Source organism: Balaenoptera musculus, chromosome X, assembly GCF_009873245.2.
Source record: "Balaenoptera musculus isolate JJ_BM4_2016_0621 chromosome X, mBalMus1.pri.v3, whole genome shotgun sequence".
NCBI classification, from domain to species: domain Eukaryota; kingdom Metazoa; phylum Chordata; class Mammalia; order Artiodactyla; family Balaenopteridae; genus Balaenoptera; species Balaenoptera musculus.
The window spans coordinates 85,658,690-85,674,962 of NC_045806.1; the positions used below are offsets into that span (position 1 = coordinate 85,658,690).

General features: G+C 40.5%; 1 long non-coding RNA gene across 1 annotated transcript; it reads right to left on the reverse strand.

The window, feature by feature from the left end:
• Window positions 1–3,247: 3,247 nt before the first annotated feature.
• On the reverse strand, window positions 3,248–13,647 carry LOC118889192. The gene is made up of 3 exons (XR_005018434.1): window positions 13,564–13,647; window positions 12,292–12,430; window positions 3,248–3,385 (listed from the first exon to the last, which is right to left on the reverse strand). It is a non-coding gene; the product is annotated as an uncharacterized LOC118889192 (long non-coding RNA).
• Between the last annotated feature and the right edge of the window lie 2,626 nt (window positions 13,648–16,273).

The following is a 16,273-nucleotide window of genomic DNA, read 5'->3' on the forward strand; positions in this document are numbered from 1 at the left end:
AATATTCCCCAGATTCTAAATGATAATTAAAATCTCTACATCATCTCCATGAACACTCACTTACTTTGGTATCATGCTCTTTCCTCTGCCCTTAGAAAATATCTCTATCAGAATGCAGTGCTTTTCAGATGTTTCAAAACTGTTCTAACACCACCAACTGCATTCTGTAATATCCACTCCCTGGTTATTAAATGCTTCTATTCCAACGCCAAGGGACTCAGGGAAGCCCAAGAATTTTACCCTGCATCTTCATTAATCCCTACCTTCAGTAAGTTGGCAGAGAGATGAATTTAGAGGCAAGGAAAGAGGCACTGTGGGCCCACATGGTAAACTACTGAAGCCCTCCAAAAAAGATCCAGTGATAGGGCCAACTGTCTATGAAAGAACGTGTGCAGATGACATGGCTGAAATCCAGAAACAAACTATTATATCCCAGGAGAAATCCTGTGCAGAGACTCTACTGAACAGGGTTGAAAAAGGTCAGGAAGTATGGATGATAACACATTTAATTAAGTATACTGAGCCCATGCGTCTACAACAGCACAGAGTTACCCAAGCAGAAGGGAGGAGGGGTTTTGTCAAAAAAGATCTGTTTGGGGCAAGGGTCAGATCTTAACTCTGCAGAAATGATAAGTGCACAAGAAAAATATGTGTTTTTTAAAAAAAAAGCCTAAACTTGTCAGAGCAGTGCTGTGTTGTGATACACCTCACTGAACGGATGAAAGGAGGAAAGCAACAAAGGAGGAGAAAAGCCTGAGTGACCTCAGGGATGACGCAGAGACGAAACAAAGGAGAGTGTGGGAAGAGCTAACAGGTGGACAGAGTGTTCTGGTTAAGAATGTGACTTCAGGAGGCAGGTAGAACCTCGCTGGCAGATGGAGTCCATGGAACCTGGGGTCAGAGAGAAACTAGAGGGTGTATGGTTTCCAGATGGTGTGGGGGATCCATTAGTCGTGAATCCTTCCCCTTGATGTCTGCTTCCTACTTTAATGGAGGTTTAGGGAACTGAGCATCAACTCAGCTTCCCTACTGTCTGTGCTCCCGGTTCTTCTCTGCCCCCACGGACCAGCAACACACCAGCAGGGCACTTTCCTCCTTACCATCGTTGTCCCATTTCAGTGTATAAAGGGGCTATGTAGTGTCCCATGGAAGCGAATGTGCTCCTTCCCCAATCAGTCCTACACCTGGACAGCCTCAGACCCCTGGAGTGTCCCATCAGTTACCTCTGAGCTCTGTCTCCTCACCCGGGAGCACCCACTCTTCACTCCAGTCAGGGTGGACTTCCCCCCCACTTTCTCCCATACAGCCCCCATAAGTCTGGCCCACTGTCCCAGGCCCAGCTCCTCTTTGAGGAGTCTCTGACAACTTCCTCCTCTTTATAAATTAAGAGGGTTCTACAGAGGTGACCAGAACACCACAAGGAACAAGAATGTGTGAAATCATAAACATGACCTCTGTAGCCCCTGAGTCAGTAGAGGTATGAATAGTGACACATGCTTCATAACACACAGCAGGGGAAGGAACTCACCTTGGGTGGCTCAGGCTCTGGGACCCAGAAAGAGATCCTGATTCTTGTTCCAGTGACCCTCCCTGCCAACCCCCAGTCACCTCTTCCTAGAACTCCAAGTAGGTCCCGAACCCTCAGGTCACCAACAGAGGACGGGAAAAGCACTATTATTCACTGGAAAGAATGAGGATTTTTCCCCAGCCCAACTCCATTACACTGCGTATCACAGAGATGGCACTGAAATTCCTACGTAATATAGTTAGGTGCGTGGTTCCCTTCCTTTTCTTACATCCCCAAGTGCTCACTCAAATATAGTAATGCTATTGAGGTTAATAAACAACAACCCTGTTAAAGATTGGAAGTTAGGATAGGAAGGAAGCAAACATTGGTGTTGTGGACGATGTGCCAAATACTGTGCTGGGATCTTGATGAAATTTTACCCTTGAACTCCTCACATCACTCCTTTGAGTGTAAGGACCAGGAGATAGACACATAAACACACATACACACATATAAATATATATATACACATATACATATGTGTGTATATGTGAGTGTGTGTGTGCACACGTTATATATTAAATAACTTAGCAAGCTAGAGGATAAGAACACTTACTCTGTGTGTGTGGGTGTGTGTGTGTGTGTGTGTGTAGTGCCAACATGCAGAAAAATATTATAATTTGTTTAGGAAAGTTCTCATATGGAATAAAAGGATATAGCGATGCATGGGAATAATAATCATCCCTTTCTGGATACTAATTATCTCTAGGAGAGAGGAAGGGGATACAATCAGGGAGGAGTAAAGTTTTTTCTTAATCTGGATTGATTTTATAGTTCTATGCTCTTCATCTGAAATCCTTCATAAGTAGTAGCACTTTTAGGGGATTCAGTTTTTTTTTATCATAAATGTAATACATACTCCATTTAGCAAATGTTTAACATTTTGAGTCAAATGCAGTGTTAAAAAATATCAATACCCAGCAATCCCATCATCATTGAAATTCACACTATGCAATTTCGTTCCATTATTTTCCTCTGCATGTAAATATGTAAACGTAATATAAATGTATTACATACACATTTCCTATAACTATTATCTTACTCTATATACAATTCAGTATCCTTTTTTATTGTTGTTATTCTGGTTTTGCTTTTATCTTAATTCTTGCCTTGAGTACTAGCATGTAGAGAAAGTTTTCTGATTAAATGACAAGGTATAAGATGAGATATAACTATGATTTGTAATGAAGCCTTTACCAGTTAACCCAGCCCCAACTCTTGAACAATATATATGATTGGAAATGCCATACCTGTAACATATTAAATAATGTTACATGTCTGGGTCTGCTCGTGAGCTGTCTATAGACCTCCTTTTATCTGTGTGTCAATCACTCTATCCAACAGTTATAAAATCATAGTTCGGTGGAACACTGTAATGCCAGGCAGTATAATCTTCACTCCTATCATTCACCCTTTGGATGGGTGGTAGGAATAATAATAATAATAATAATAATAATAACAATAATAAGCAATAATAAAAGACACCAATGATCATAGAGCACATAATAGATAAACTGCTTTCTTAAGATCATGCAACCAGCAAGTAATGAATCCCAATGTCAAATCCCAGTCCTTCTGACTCCAAAGCCCATGCCCCTAACTACTGTTTCTATATTTAGTGCCCTTCTATATTAGGCCCGAGGCTAGCATGAGGGAAGGGACTCACCCAAGGTCCTGTGCTCTGTTGATAGGTCTGGCTAGTGGGACACATGTTTGATGATTCTCATCTTCTGTCTAGCTGACCCATTATTATTCCTTCTCTTCTGCACTATTTCTTCTTCCTGGGGCTCAATAAGAAACTGCTTCACTCATATCAAACTAGAAGGAAAATAAGGAGACAGGAAAGCACGTGGAAAAAAAAGAAATGATGAGATGGGACCAAAGTTCACTTCTTACTTATACAATTCCAGATGCTGGTTCAAATCTTCTATCTTATGGGACAGAGGAGGCAGGATGGGCCAGGAGTAATATATCTCAAAATCCTGCTACATGCCAGACATTCTTTGAGGTTTTTATTTCCTTTTCTTCTTACAAGTCTGGAAATATGCACTCTTAGTCCCATTTTACAGATGGCCAACCTCAGACTCACGGAGTATGTAAATTTTCCAGGGTCAAATGTCTACACTTTGCCCACTACACAGATCAACCAGCAGCCTCCTGTTTAGATGATAGAATTTCAGAGCTTGAAGACTGATAGTGGAAAACTCACCTGATGTGGAATCTGGGCTGTGTCATGCTCCCCATTGGACATGAAGATGATGGTAGGGAATGAAATCCTACTCCGTGGGCCAAGAGGACTGGGTGTGGGGGCCAAAATGACTAGCTGATTCTTGAGGTGCTGAACTGGACCCAGAAAGCAGCACAAGCTGTCACCCTTTGGAAAGAGAACCTGAATGGCAGGATATTAACATGTACACAGCTACTTTATGAAAGGGGTTTTACATTTTATCTCATTTAATGCTAACTCTATTTAAGATGAATAATTATCCCTATTACTCAGATAAGGGAACAGAAGTAAAAATTAAGCAACTTGACCTAGGGAAACAACCTTATAAATTACTGCTCCAGGACTCAAAACCCAAAATGACAAAAAGACTAAGTTTTTTTCCCCCTCTGTCCTGTGAGCTAACATTCAGATTACCTCAACGCATTACTATTCAGTTATACTTTTTCAAACAATGGAGTGAAGCACTCTTTAAATAATGAAAATCACTATAAAATATAAAATACCATGTGAATAACAAAAATTAAAAATCAAAATGTGTGTGAAAAGTTGGGAAAATTATTTACCACTTATATTCAGACATAAGGTTTATAACCTTGACGTGCAAAATACTCAAACAATAAAGATAGGTCAATGATATCAAGTGATAATGTGCATAAAAAGCAATATAAATTCCCAATAAATACTTGTAAACATTCCATGTCAAATAAACAAATTAAATGAAAATGAATTTTATTAAATGAAATAAGGAAGTCATAAAGTATGTAGAATGTGATTCTATTTCTGCAAAAGAATACACATCAATGTGTGTATGTGCGTGTCATTAAATATGTTAGTGCATTACATACAGAGAAAAATCTGGAGAGTAGGCACCAATAAATTAAAAGATGATACCTGTATTATGATGAGCAGAAGATGGAGGCAGAGGGAGAGATAGAATAATTTCAGTTTCTTAATATACATTTCAATATTGTTTAAAGCTTGTTAAAAAACAAAAAGTATTAACTGGTAATTTGAAAAAGTTATTGAGATAAAGTTTTGTAAAATAGGAAAACCTTCAAGCCAAGCCACAAAATGATAGTGCAAAGATCCATTTATTGATTTAGAAACATGTTCATATACTGTTGTGTGAAAATAACACATTAAAAAGATTTCTTTGATAATAATTCAATGTGTGTGGGTTGATGGAAGAGAGAGGATACTTTCATTTTATAAATTTGCATTTCCATAGTGTTTTAAATATGGAGCATTTATTGTATAAAATGTTAAAAACATAATAATTATGATCTGGTTATAAATATCATGCTCATATATTCATTGCTTTGGAAACATGTTCATAGCATACTGTTTTATGAGTAAAAGAAGCAGATCATAACAATTTATTTGACACTGTTTCTCTGTATGTGTGTATTTCTATGTCTCAAACTTCATACCAATTACTCATATACCAACTCATGCAGCTTTCCATTTAGCTCACATGGGATGGGACTTCTAGCTTTAGGGCTTCAAAATCCCAGAATGGGCACAAATATAGAGGGATCACCACCAGTATGTGGAAAGTTCCAGAAAGCTTTGGCCTATACGATGGAATTCACTCACCCCCCACCCCTCAATCCCCCTTCCATTACCTCACCTTTTGCCAAGCCCCTTAGGGGGCTGATGATTCTGACGCATATCACCAGGTGGCATCTTTCTCCATTTTCTATGGATTATTTTTTCCCCAAAAAAGGCATAATTTTTAGAAATAGAAACAAAATAGTTTCTGAAAAGTAGATAACTAAATAAGTACAGGAACTTTCCTGGTAGTCCAGTGGTTAAGAATCTGCCTTCCAATGCGAGGGACACAGGCTCGATCCCTGGTCGGGGGAACTAAGATCCCACATGCCACAGAGCAACTAAACCCGCGTGCTGCTGCTAGAGAGAAGCCCACAACGAAGAGCCCATGCACCACAATGAAGACCCAGCACAGCCAAAATTAAAAAAAAAAAAAAAGTACAGTGTAGTTCCAACCCTGTTTGTAAAATTCATATGTATTTAAAAGACTGAGAGGACGTATACGTAGTTTTGTTTCCTACATCTACATCTGCATCTACATCTCTTTTATTTATTAATGTGTATAGTCTACTGTGTACCAGGCACTGTCAGTCCAATTCCACATTTGCATCCCATGCCTTCCCTCTCTTGATCTCTAGACCTGCATAACTGGAAATGCTCACAGGGAGCAAGATGGATGTTAGTGCCTACCCAAAACAGACTCCATTCCAAGCCAGTGTAGTCCAAGCTTCACTCCGAGTGCTGGAAAACCAACATCTAAACAGGAAATGATGCCGTTGAGTGGGGAAAGTTTGCCACCTTGGGAAACTGAGGCATTTTATAATCCTCATGTCTGTTATTTTGCATACTACTAAGGGGCTACTACCTTCTGACAGGATCTCACTCTCAGATACAGAGTGAAGGATGCAGTGACCCTTGTGTGATTTCAGTGTTGATTCTCCTCATGGGTTTTACTTTCTCTTTACTCCTTGTCTAGGTCTGGTGGTAGATTTCAGAACTGGTTTTGTGTCTGTCTTATCCCTAGGGGATGGTCCCTTCCATTTAGTCATCTGAGAGGTTCATGTGAGGTGACATGGAGTTTCTGCTTCAAGTAAGATCTCTACCAGTAAGCAGGCCTGGCCCAAGTTCCACAGGAGACAGAAAAGAGTAGAGACCAAGTTCTCAAATACAAGCACAGGACTGGGACACTGGTCTAAACATCTAATTCTCCTGATTTAGTGGAACAGTTTTTGTAGACTTCTCACATGATGGACACCTCCCCTCAGCATTCCTCTTATACCCAACACCCTAATATGATCCAAATTCTCTTCTCTATCTCCTGCCTGTTAAAGTACACTGTCAGAGAAATTCTCCTATGACCTGGTAGTGGAGAAAACTTGTTTAACTATGACGTAAATTCCAGAAGTAATAAGGGGAAAGAGTGATATGTATAATTTGTTTTCTCATTAAAAATTGAATGGCTAAAGAAAAACATAAGTAAAATGAAAAATTAAAAACTGGGAAAAATACTTACAATTTAGATAACAGTTATATCCCTAATATGTAGAAGTCTTATGAAAAAGTGGATGCAAAAAACAACATAAGAGAAAAAAAGGGGCAATAGATACAAGCAGGTATTTCACCAAAAAGATGTAGATGCAAGAGTAAAAAAAAGTCTTTAAACACAAGAAAAATGCTCAACCTAACTCATGATAAGCAATGCAAAGAAAAATAACTCTAATGAGATACCTCTTCTTACCAATTAGATAGTCTGTGAAGAAATAGACATTCTCATATATTGCTGGTGGTAATGTAAAATAATACTGCCCTATAGAGGGGATTTGATACTATCTAGTAAAATTACATAGGTATTCAGTCTTGGAACCAGTAATCTCTCTTTTGAGAATTTATCCCCCCAAAACAATGCAAAAATACAAAAAGTCATAATAAGCACAAGGCCATTCCTCACAGAACAGTCCATAACAACAGAAGATTATCAACAAGACAAATGTCCACCAACAGGGGGCTGGTTGAGTAATCTAAAGTACATCTACATCAGAGAGTACTCTGCAGCCATAAAAAGCAATGAGGATTCCCTCTCTAGACTGTTAAGGAGTGATCACCAGGATATAATGTTACATGAAGAAAGCAAGGTGCAGAAAAAATGTATAGAGCTGCTGCTAATATGGTAGCCACTAGCCAGAAACAGCTATATAAATTTAATTTTAAAAAAATAAATGAAACTAAGAATTCAGTGATTGTACTGGCCACATTTTAGGTGCTCAGCCGCCACTTGTTGCTAGTGGCTATAGCGTTAGTGCAGATAAAGGACATTTTCACTTCTGCAGAAATTTCTATTGGACAGTGCTGGTGAAGAATGTGCCACCTTTTAAATCTGGATGGGGAAGGAAACTAATACACATATTTCATTTGCTTGCATATTTAAAATATGGAAAGTTAAAACAAAAACGGACAAAATTACCTACAAGCAGATGGAGGAGCAGCCCATGATGCAAGGCAATGATGTGTATTCTCTTGCTTCATGCGCTGAAAAGTTCAAGAAACAATGACCAACCCAGTAGCAATGCTCAATTCTAGTCCCCAGATTGAGTCGTCTGAAAACATGTCCCACTAAAAGGAATCAGGCTTCCTTTTAGGTCTGGGCAGGGACTGTACCAGGTGAGTCTAGACCAAACTCTCATACCAGAAAGCATATCAAAAAGACTCAAGCCAACCTGAAGGGCACCCCCCCAGACAAAGAGAACAATTTGAACATCAAAAAGATTAATGACTACAATGGGTTAAACCACATCAAATATGTAAGCATCTGTGAGCTCACTATGGCACTTAAAACAAACAAACTAACTAACTCACTGCTCACCTTTGGTGGATCCCAGGGAAAGAACTCATTATTCTGAAAAGTGGAAATAATGCAAAAGAATTACACATATGTTCCTCCTACCTTCCTGTATGTACCACACCTCAGTGTAACCTCATAGTTACTTTATAGAAGAATTCCAGCTAATAAATGCAGAAGAAAGTATAGAATTAAAACATCACCTTTCTGCAACCTTTAAAAGCAGATCTAGGCAATGAACTTCAGAGGCTGCAAAAAATGTGTGATGAAAAGCAGATGCAAAATTTGAAAATGGGTGGATCAGGCTGACAACACCTAAGACCCAGTGATCAATCTCAACAACACAGAAGGAGAGACAACCACACAAGATGAGCCCCCAGGTATAACACAACAGGAAATGCACCACCACATCTGAGGTACTCTTGCCAAAAACCTGAATCTGATCAAGCCTCTAAATCTACTTACCAATTTAAAGGAAATAGGAGGGGGCCAGTAGAACATAATAAATACATAAAAACACAATAGGGATACAATCATCAAAATCCAGAAAGCAAACTCCACAGGACAAAAGTTATAGTTTCTTAAGCAAATAAACTGGAAGGTTAAAAAAAAAAGAGGGTAGACATTCTTTAGATAAAAAGAGATTTCAGAGAAATTAAAATTAAAATCACATGAGCTACTATCACATGAGCTACTACCGCACACACAGTAGAAGAACAAGAATGAAAAAGGTGGAAAATACCAAGTGTTGGCAAGGATGTGGAGCAAATGGAACTCTTATATCCTGCTGTGGGGGAATATAGATTGGAACAACTACTTTGAAAAACTCATTGGAAGTACTGACTGAACATACACATACCCTTTGACTCAGAAATGCTACTCTTAGGTACACACCCAAGAAATGAAAAAAAAAAAGCCCATTCAAGAAAGTTTATAGCCTCATTATTCAATAAGACAAAAAAGTGGAAAATATCCAAATCTCCATAACAAAGATATTGTGAAATATCCACACAATGCATTTGTTTTCATAATTATTCCCTTTCTGTTTTTCTTAAAACTCTAGTATATGACAAAATGACTCCTGAAGCATAATTTCCACACAAAGAGATACGACCCCACCTAACCTTAACCACTGTGGGCTGAGATAGTTCAAAAAAGGTCTTTTTTCTTCTTCCTAAGTGCACTGGTTCAGAGTGTGGGTTCTAGATACACAGTCCTGCCACTAGTTCTGCCACTTACAAACTGTGTGAGTTTGAATAATTTTATTTCACCCTACAGTCACTCAATTGTCTCATCTGCAAAACCAGGATTATACGGTACAGTAAGTCCCCTACATACAAACCTTCAAGTTGCGAATTTTCAAAAATGCAAATGTGCGTTCGCATGTCCAGTCACGTAAGTTAGTTCACGTGTCTGGCGTACATTGTCACGTGTGTGCATCCTCTACAAGTGGTTGTGCTTTTGTGTACTTTACTGTACACTACTGTTGCTGTGCAAAATGAGGAGCTTACTAATGATGACCTGATGGAATTGGAGTCCCAGAGAAAGGACAACGAGAGACAAGAGGAAGAAGTAACTGAAGAACTAAAGAGATTCACGATGCAAGAAATGGCAAGAGGATTTTCTTTATTTGAGGAGGCACTGCTAGTTTTTGAGGAACAGGACCCAAATGTAGAATAGTACACGAAGGTTGCAGCAGCCATTCAGAATGCAATCCTGTACTACAATGTCATCTATAACGAGAAAAAAGAGCTACTACCCAGCTATCACTGGATTATTTTTTCAAGAGGGTAGATAGAATTGAATCCAGCAAGGAACCAGAACCTGTGCCATCAACGTCAGGCATGAGTGAAATTGCAGGTTGCCCTCCATCTCCTATTGCTGATGATCCTTCAGCTCTACCATCTCCCACCTCCTCTCCCTCCTCCAGTCAGTAACTCTTCTTGCCTGTTCACTCTATGCCAGCCCCTGTATGCCAGCTGTTGTACTGTACTACTGTACTTTTCAAGGTACTGTAAGATTAAAATTTTTTAAATTTTTTGTGTTTGTTTTTTATGTATTATTTGTGTGAAAAGTATTATAAACCTATTACAGTACAGTACTATATAGCCAATTGTGTTAGCTGGGTACCTAGGCTAACTCTGTTGGACTTAACAAACAAATTGGACTTATGAACATGCTCTAGGAATGGAACTCATTCGTATGTAGGGGACTTACTGTACTGATCATAGAAGAAAAAACTTTTTAAAAATATTGCCTTGTGTTTTGGTTTTTACAAGGATAAATGTTCAAGAATCACATTATTTTAAAAAATCAACTGCAGAGACATTGGAATACTGTACTCTCTGTGATCTTGGGAGAGTGAAAGTATCTCAGTGTCTCTGTTTCCTTTTCTGTAAAATGGCAAAAACAATCATCTGTACCTCAGGGGTTGTTGTTCTGAGAATTAATACATGAAAACTCTTAGAACAGTACTAGACATACAATAACAACTCAATAAATGCTAGATGATTTTTAGAAATACAAGTTGAGATTTTTATCATTTTGATAGTCTGAGTTTGCATGTGTCTTTAATAAAGCTTAATGATCTAACAACTGAATCCTATTCATCAATTGATGCATATTTAAATCACTAAATTTCACTATAATCACTGTTGAATGACCTAGTTCTTTGGAGAACGTCTCAAAAGCACTTGGAACAACTAATCTCAGGAAACACACCACCATTTCTGCACATGGCCAAACATAAAGCTGAGGCCCCATGCAGGATCCTGCCTTATCCTCACATACCTCCCGTGCACACACACTGCAGGTCCCTCCTGCCCTACCTCCAACATGCCCTGTCCAGGCCACCCATCCTCTGCACACCACTGCAGCTCAGGGCTGATCCACCCTCGTCTCTCCCCTGGACCCTGCAAATTCTCCTAATGGTTATCCCCATAGCTATCCTGTCCCTATCCAGTCCATTCCCCACACAGCGGCCAGAGTCACCTTGTGAGCACGTGAATCAGAGCATGTCACTCCCACGCTCTAACCCTCCATCCTCAGAATAAACTCCAAACTCCTTACACAGCCCACACCATGTGGCTCCTGTCTGCCCTTGACCTCATCTCCTACCATCTGCACTTTGTCTGCCAAGCAACTGCCACTTGAGCTTGTCCTTTGCTCCTGGAACAACTGGTGTGACTCACATCACAGGGTGAATGACCCAAAGGCCTGCCTTGGTTTCCTCTTGTCATTCAGGATTCAACTCAAATGTCACTTCCTGATAAAGAGATTCACTGACAACTATTGGATAATAATCTATTGTATAATAATCCCTGTCCCAGTCATTTTCTATTCTATTTATGTGTTTATTTTCTTCAAAGTGCAAATCCCCATCTGAAATTGCCCCGTTTATTGATTTACCTCCTTACCTCTAGTTTTCCCAAACTAGAATGAAAGTTCCAGGAATCCTGCCTGTCTTGTTCTCTGTAATGTGTCCCCAGTGCCTCTCATACACATCATTGAATAAAAATTATGTAAATCAAGGAATTGTTAACCTATTTGACACAAAGGAGCAGACACAGATTTAAAGCTGAGTGTCAGGAATAAATGACAACAAAATTAGACATCAAAGGATTCAAAATTTTAAGAAGATATTGTTGCAAATCTATAGCAGTATTTTTCAAACTTGGGTGAGTATCATAATGAACTGAAGAAATTATTCAAAAGTAGATACCTACCACCCCACCTCCCTGGTTTGGGCTCAGCAACCTAGGGTGAGCCCAGGTATCTGCAATTTTAACCAGCACCACCTGACAATTTTGATGAGGTGGTCCACGGACCACAGTTGGAAAAACCCTGAGCTAAACAGCTAACATTTGTGTAGCATTAATCTGATGCCTACCATGCATCTGGAACCATGCACCAGAGTTCTATGATATCTGGGGTGTGTCTGTTAATATTATTACTTGAAAGTGCACTGGTCCTTCCCTCCCACCTACAATCACAGATTGCTTTCCCACATGGGCTCATACCTAAACTCCACAATACTCCTGGGCGGTCGGAAGCATTGGGTACTGTTATCCTGTTGTATACAAGACAGTGGAGGGAAGGGTGGTGACTTACCTGAAATGTCCCAGGGATGGGGCCTGATCTCTTCACTCTTGCTCCAGGAACCTCTCTAGCAGATTCAACATCACACTTGGTTCTTCTCTACTGGATCCTGTTTCTGTGGCTCAGAGTCCATACCTTCTCTGATGTTCCACTGTAAGGAAGAGTAAGAGGATAAGACAGCACATGGAATAGAGAGGAATGTGAAAGGATGGGAAAACACGTGAAATGCAGGGGAAGGGGTTGAGGATGTGCTTGTCTGTCCCCACTCAGTTCACTGCAAGTTGTGCAATGATACTTTTCCTCTTCCCCAGCTCCATCACACAGCCCCCTCCACACACAGCAGTGACACTGAGGCTCTCACATCATGGACATGTGCGCTTATTCCTGCTTGTGTTACATGTCCAACCATTCTCTCTGGAGGTCATGCTATTATGGTAATGTCAGAGGCATCAAACTGACAGAATGAAGGAGGTCATGTTGGAATGGAGAAATACAATTTGGTGAGGGCCTACTAGATGCCATACACTGTTGGTTGTAATTTTTGGACTTTTCCTCTTCAAATCCTCAAAGCAATTCTCTGAAGTGGGCATCATTATTTCCTTTCTACAGACAGGGAGATCGTCAGGCTCTGAGAGCAAAGTACATGATCAAAAAATTCTAGAGAGGTGTCAACGGACATAGAAGCCAACCTGAAGGGGCTAACACTGGCCAATTCTGTGACAATTTGCACATCAAAATATATAATGATAGTAACAAATGTAAAAAAGGTAACCCTTTGAGCAAAGTAGGAATCTGTGAGTTATACAGATATAAATACATGAATAAATACATAAATAAGGGGGAGGGAAAAGCTCTACCGTGCACTCAAGTGCCAACTAATAAAACTGGAAGGAATGAAGGAATCAGAAAAGCAGCACTTGACAACTATCATAGTAACAGATGACTCAGCCAAGAATCAAAAATGGATGATCTGTCTGCACTAAATCCCACAGCAGTCACTGAGCCACCATGGTAACCAAGCTGGCCAAGGAAAGCTGCCAAAACGAAACAATAACCCAATTTGGTTCCTAATATGTGCTAGGAACTGAATAGGACAGACACACGCGCACACACACCCATACACACACGCACGTGCTCTCTCCCTCTCTCTCACTAGCCAAGACCTTGCCTTATCCTCCCTCGCCCCTGTTTTTAAAAGGCAAATAGCTCCAGGACACCCCTGGAGCAAGACACCACACTCACTGGGGCCGGGAGGGACCCCAAGGGCAAATCTCTCTGCCTCACCAGACAGCCGGGACACCGATTCCCAAAGCAGGAAAGACACGACTTGGATCCCTTTGTCTCCCCACACCCCAGGGCTGTTCAGCCCTCACCGCCGGGACCCACACCCTCAGCTGAGTCTCAAACACCTGAAGGCGGGACCTGCTCTTCTCGTCAGACCACGTCTGTCTCTGTAGAAAAGTCGTCACGGTCGCCATATTGACGTCAGGTTTCTATGGCAACTGCGATGCGCTGGTTAGTCCCCCACACTGGAAATGCCACTGCACACTCCTCCACCCCCAGGCTTCTCGCTTGAAAGCAAAACACCTTCGCTCTTCAGGCTACCACATGAGAAAGCGTAATAATTAGAAGAATTAGACTGGGATACAGACGGAACTCTGCCTAGTTTGGTGGAACAGAGCATGTCCCTGCTGTCAGGAAGTTTGTTTGCTCTAAAGAGACAGTAGGGAGTATTATCAGTACACAGAGATCCAGGGAGGTATCCTAGGGTTCTTGGAGATGACCTAGCCTTCAGAGGGTGAACATGTAAAATCACAGGCCATGCTAAGCAGAGAGTTAATGTGGCAGAAAACTAACAGACTGTCTATAATTATGTGACTGGATGATGTAGGAACACCAAAAGATGGTTTGATGATCTTCCCTTACCATAAATACCTCAGAAAAGTCATCCTGCAAAACAGAAGTGGTCCCAAAACTTCATTCTACACATTCTACACATTTTACATCTTGATGCTACATTTCCAGGTGGTCTTTATGGCAGTTATGCTGTTTGGTTTAGGCAAAAGTCATTTTTTCTCTGGGAGAGAGGAGAAAGGTGGGCCAAGATTAACATTTGTTGAAGTCCTACTGCATGTTATACACTCTGTACAGGGTTTTTCATTTGCACCTCACAACAGTTCTGTAAGAAAGACATCATGAGTCTCCTTTACAGATGACCAAGGGCAGGCTTACAGAGGCTAAGCAAGTATTCCAGCATCACACATGAAGTTAGGGGCAAAAATGGGGGTTCAACTTTTGCCCACATCACAATATACCTTGCATTCATAACAGAAGCAGCATCACCTCCAAGGAACTGAAAATTGATTCTTAGGGGTGAAGAGATCTTAGATAGTACTATGTTGTGTTGCCCCCAGAAAGATCAAGGTACATAAACAGATATACACCACATCTCTGGTATTAAAAATTTCACATTCTGTGGATGGGGCAATGATTAGAGAAAAAAGTGTCTAAAAAACCTCCATAAAGTGGATGATAATGAAAAAAGGTTGAGAAACATTCGTATATTCAGTGATCTAACATGTAGATGATGGGCCACCAGGGTTTAAGGACTGGTCATTTTACATTCCCTCATCAATGCTCACTCTTTAACGGCCAATCTTGGTGGTGGTGGTGGTGGTGGTAGTGATGATGATGATGATGAAGAAAATGAAATCCTGTTCCTGGGGTCAAAAGACCTGGGTATGGGGCTTCCCTGGTGGCGCAGTGGTTGGGAGTCTGCCTGCCGATGCAGGGGACACGGGTTCGAGCCCTGGTCTGGGAAGATCCCACATGCCACGGAGCAACTGGGCCCGTGAGCCACAATTACTGAGCCTGCGCGTCTGGAGCCTGTGCTCCGCAACAAGAGAGGCCGCGATGGTGAGAGGCCCGCGCACCGCGATGAAGAGTGGTCCCCACTTGCCACAACTAGAGAAAGCCCTCGCACAGAAACGAAGACCCAACACAGTCATAAATAAATAAATAAATAAATAAAAGAACGTGAATTTCTTTAAAAAAAAAAAAAAAAAAAAAAAAAAAAAAAGACCTGGGTATGTAGACCGTGTGAACTGACTGGTTTTTAAGATGGCAGACAGGGGCTCAGTCAGAAGAGTAGGTGTCTCAAAGATGATCTGGAAAGTAGGATATTAATGTTTTTAAAACTAACGTAGCAAGTGGAACTCTAAGTTGTGTCTCCTTTAATTTTAACATTTATTCAAGTTACACGTTATTAAATCCATAATTCAGATCAGACCATAGTAAGTTTGGAGATGGTTAAGTAAATCAGGGAAATTTCTTTGCAAATGCCTGCTCAGTAGTTAAAGCTGGAATTATTCTAAAGCTTTTCCCATTGTATCTGGGCAATTGATGCTATCCAATATACTGCTATTTTTTTTAAAGATTTATTGATTTATTGATTGATTGATTACTATGTTGGGTCTTCGTTTCTGTGCTAGGGCTTTCTCTAGTTGTGGCAAACAGGGGCCACTCTTCATCGCGGTGCGCAGGCCTCTCACTATCGTGGCCTCTCTTGTTGCGGAGCACAGGCTCCAGACGCGCAGGCTCAGTAGTTGTGGCACACGGGCTTAGTTGCTCCGCGGCATGTGGGATCTTCCCAGACCAGGGCTCGAACCCGTGTCCCCTGCATTGGCAGGCAGATTCTCAACCACTGTGCCACCAGGGAAGCCCATATACTGCTATTTTTTATAGTGAATTGTATTATATTTTTAATTAAAATAGTATTGTAATTAAAAACATTTTGTATGGCAAAAAAAAATCAGCAAAGCTTGTCTGAAAAGGCTAGAGTAAATATTTTCAAATTATATGAGGGTAATTCTTTTTTAAATTTATTTTTATTGAAGTATAGTTGAATTACAATGTTGTGATAATAGGCTAATTCTTGTGATATATAACAGATGGGCAAATGAAGTGGTAGGCAGCCTCCAAGAAGACACTCAAT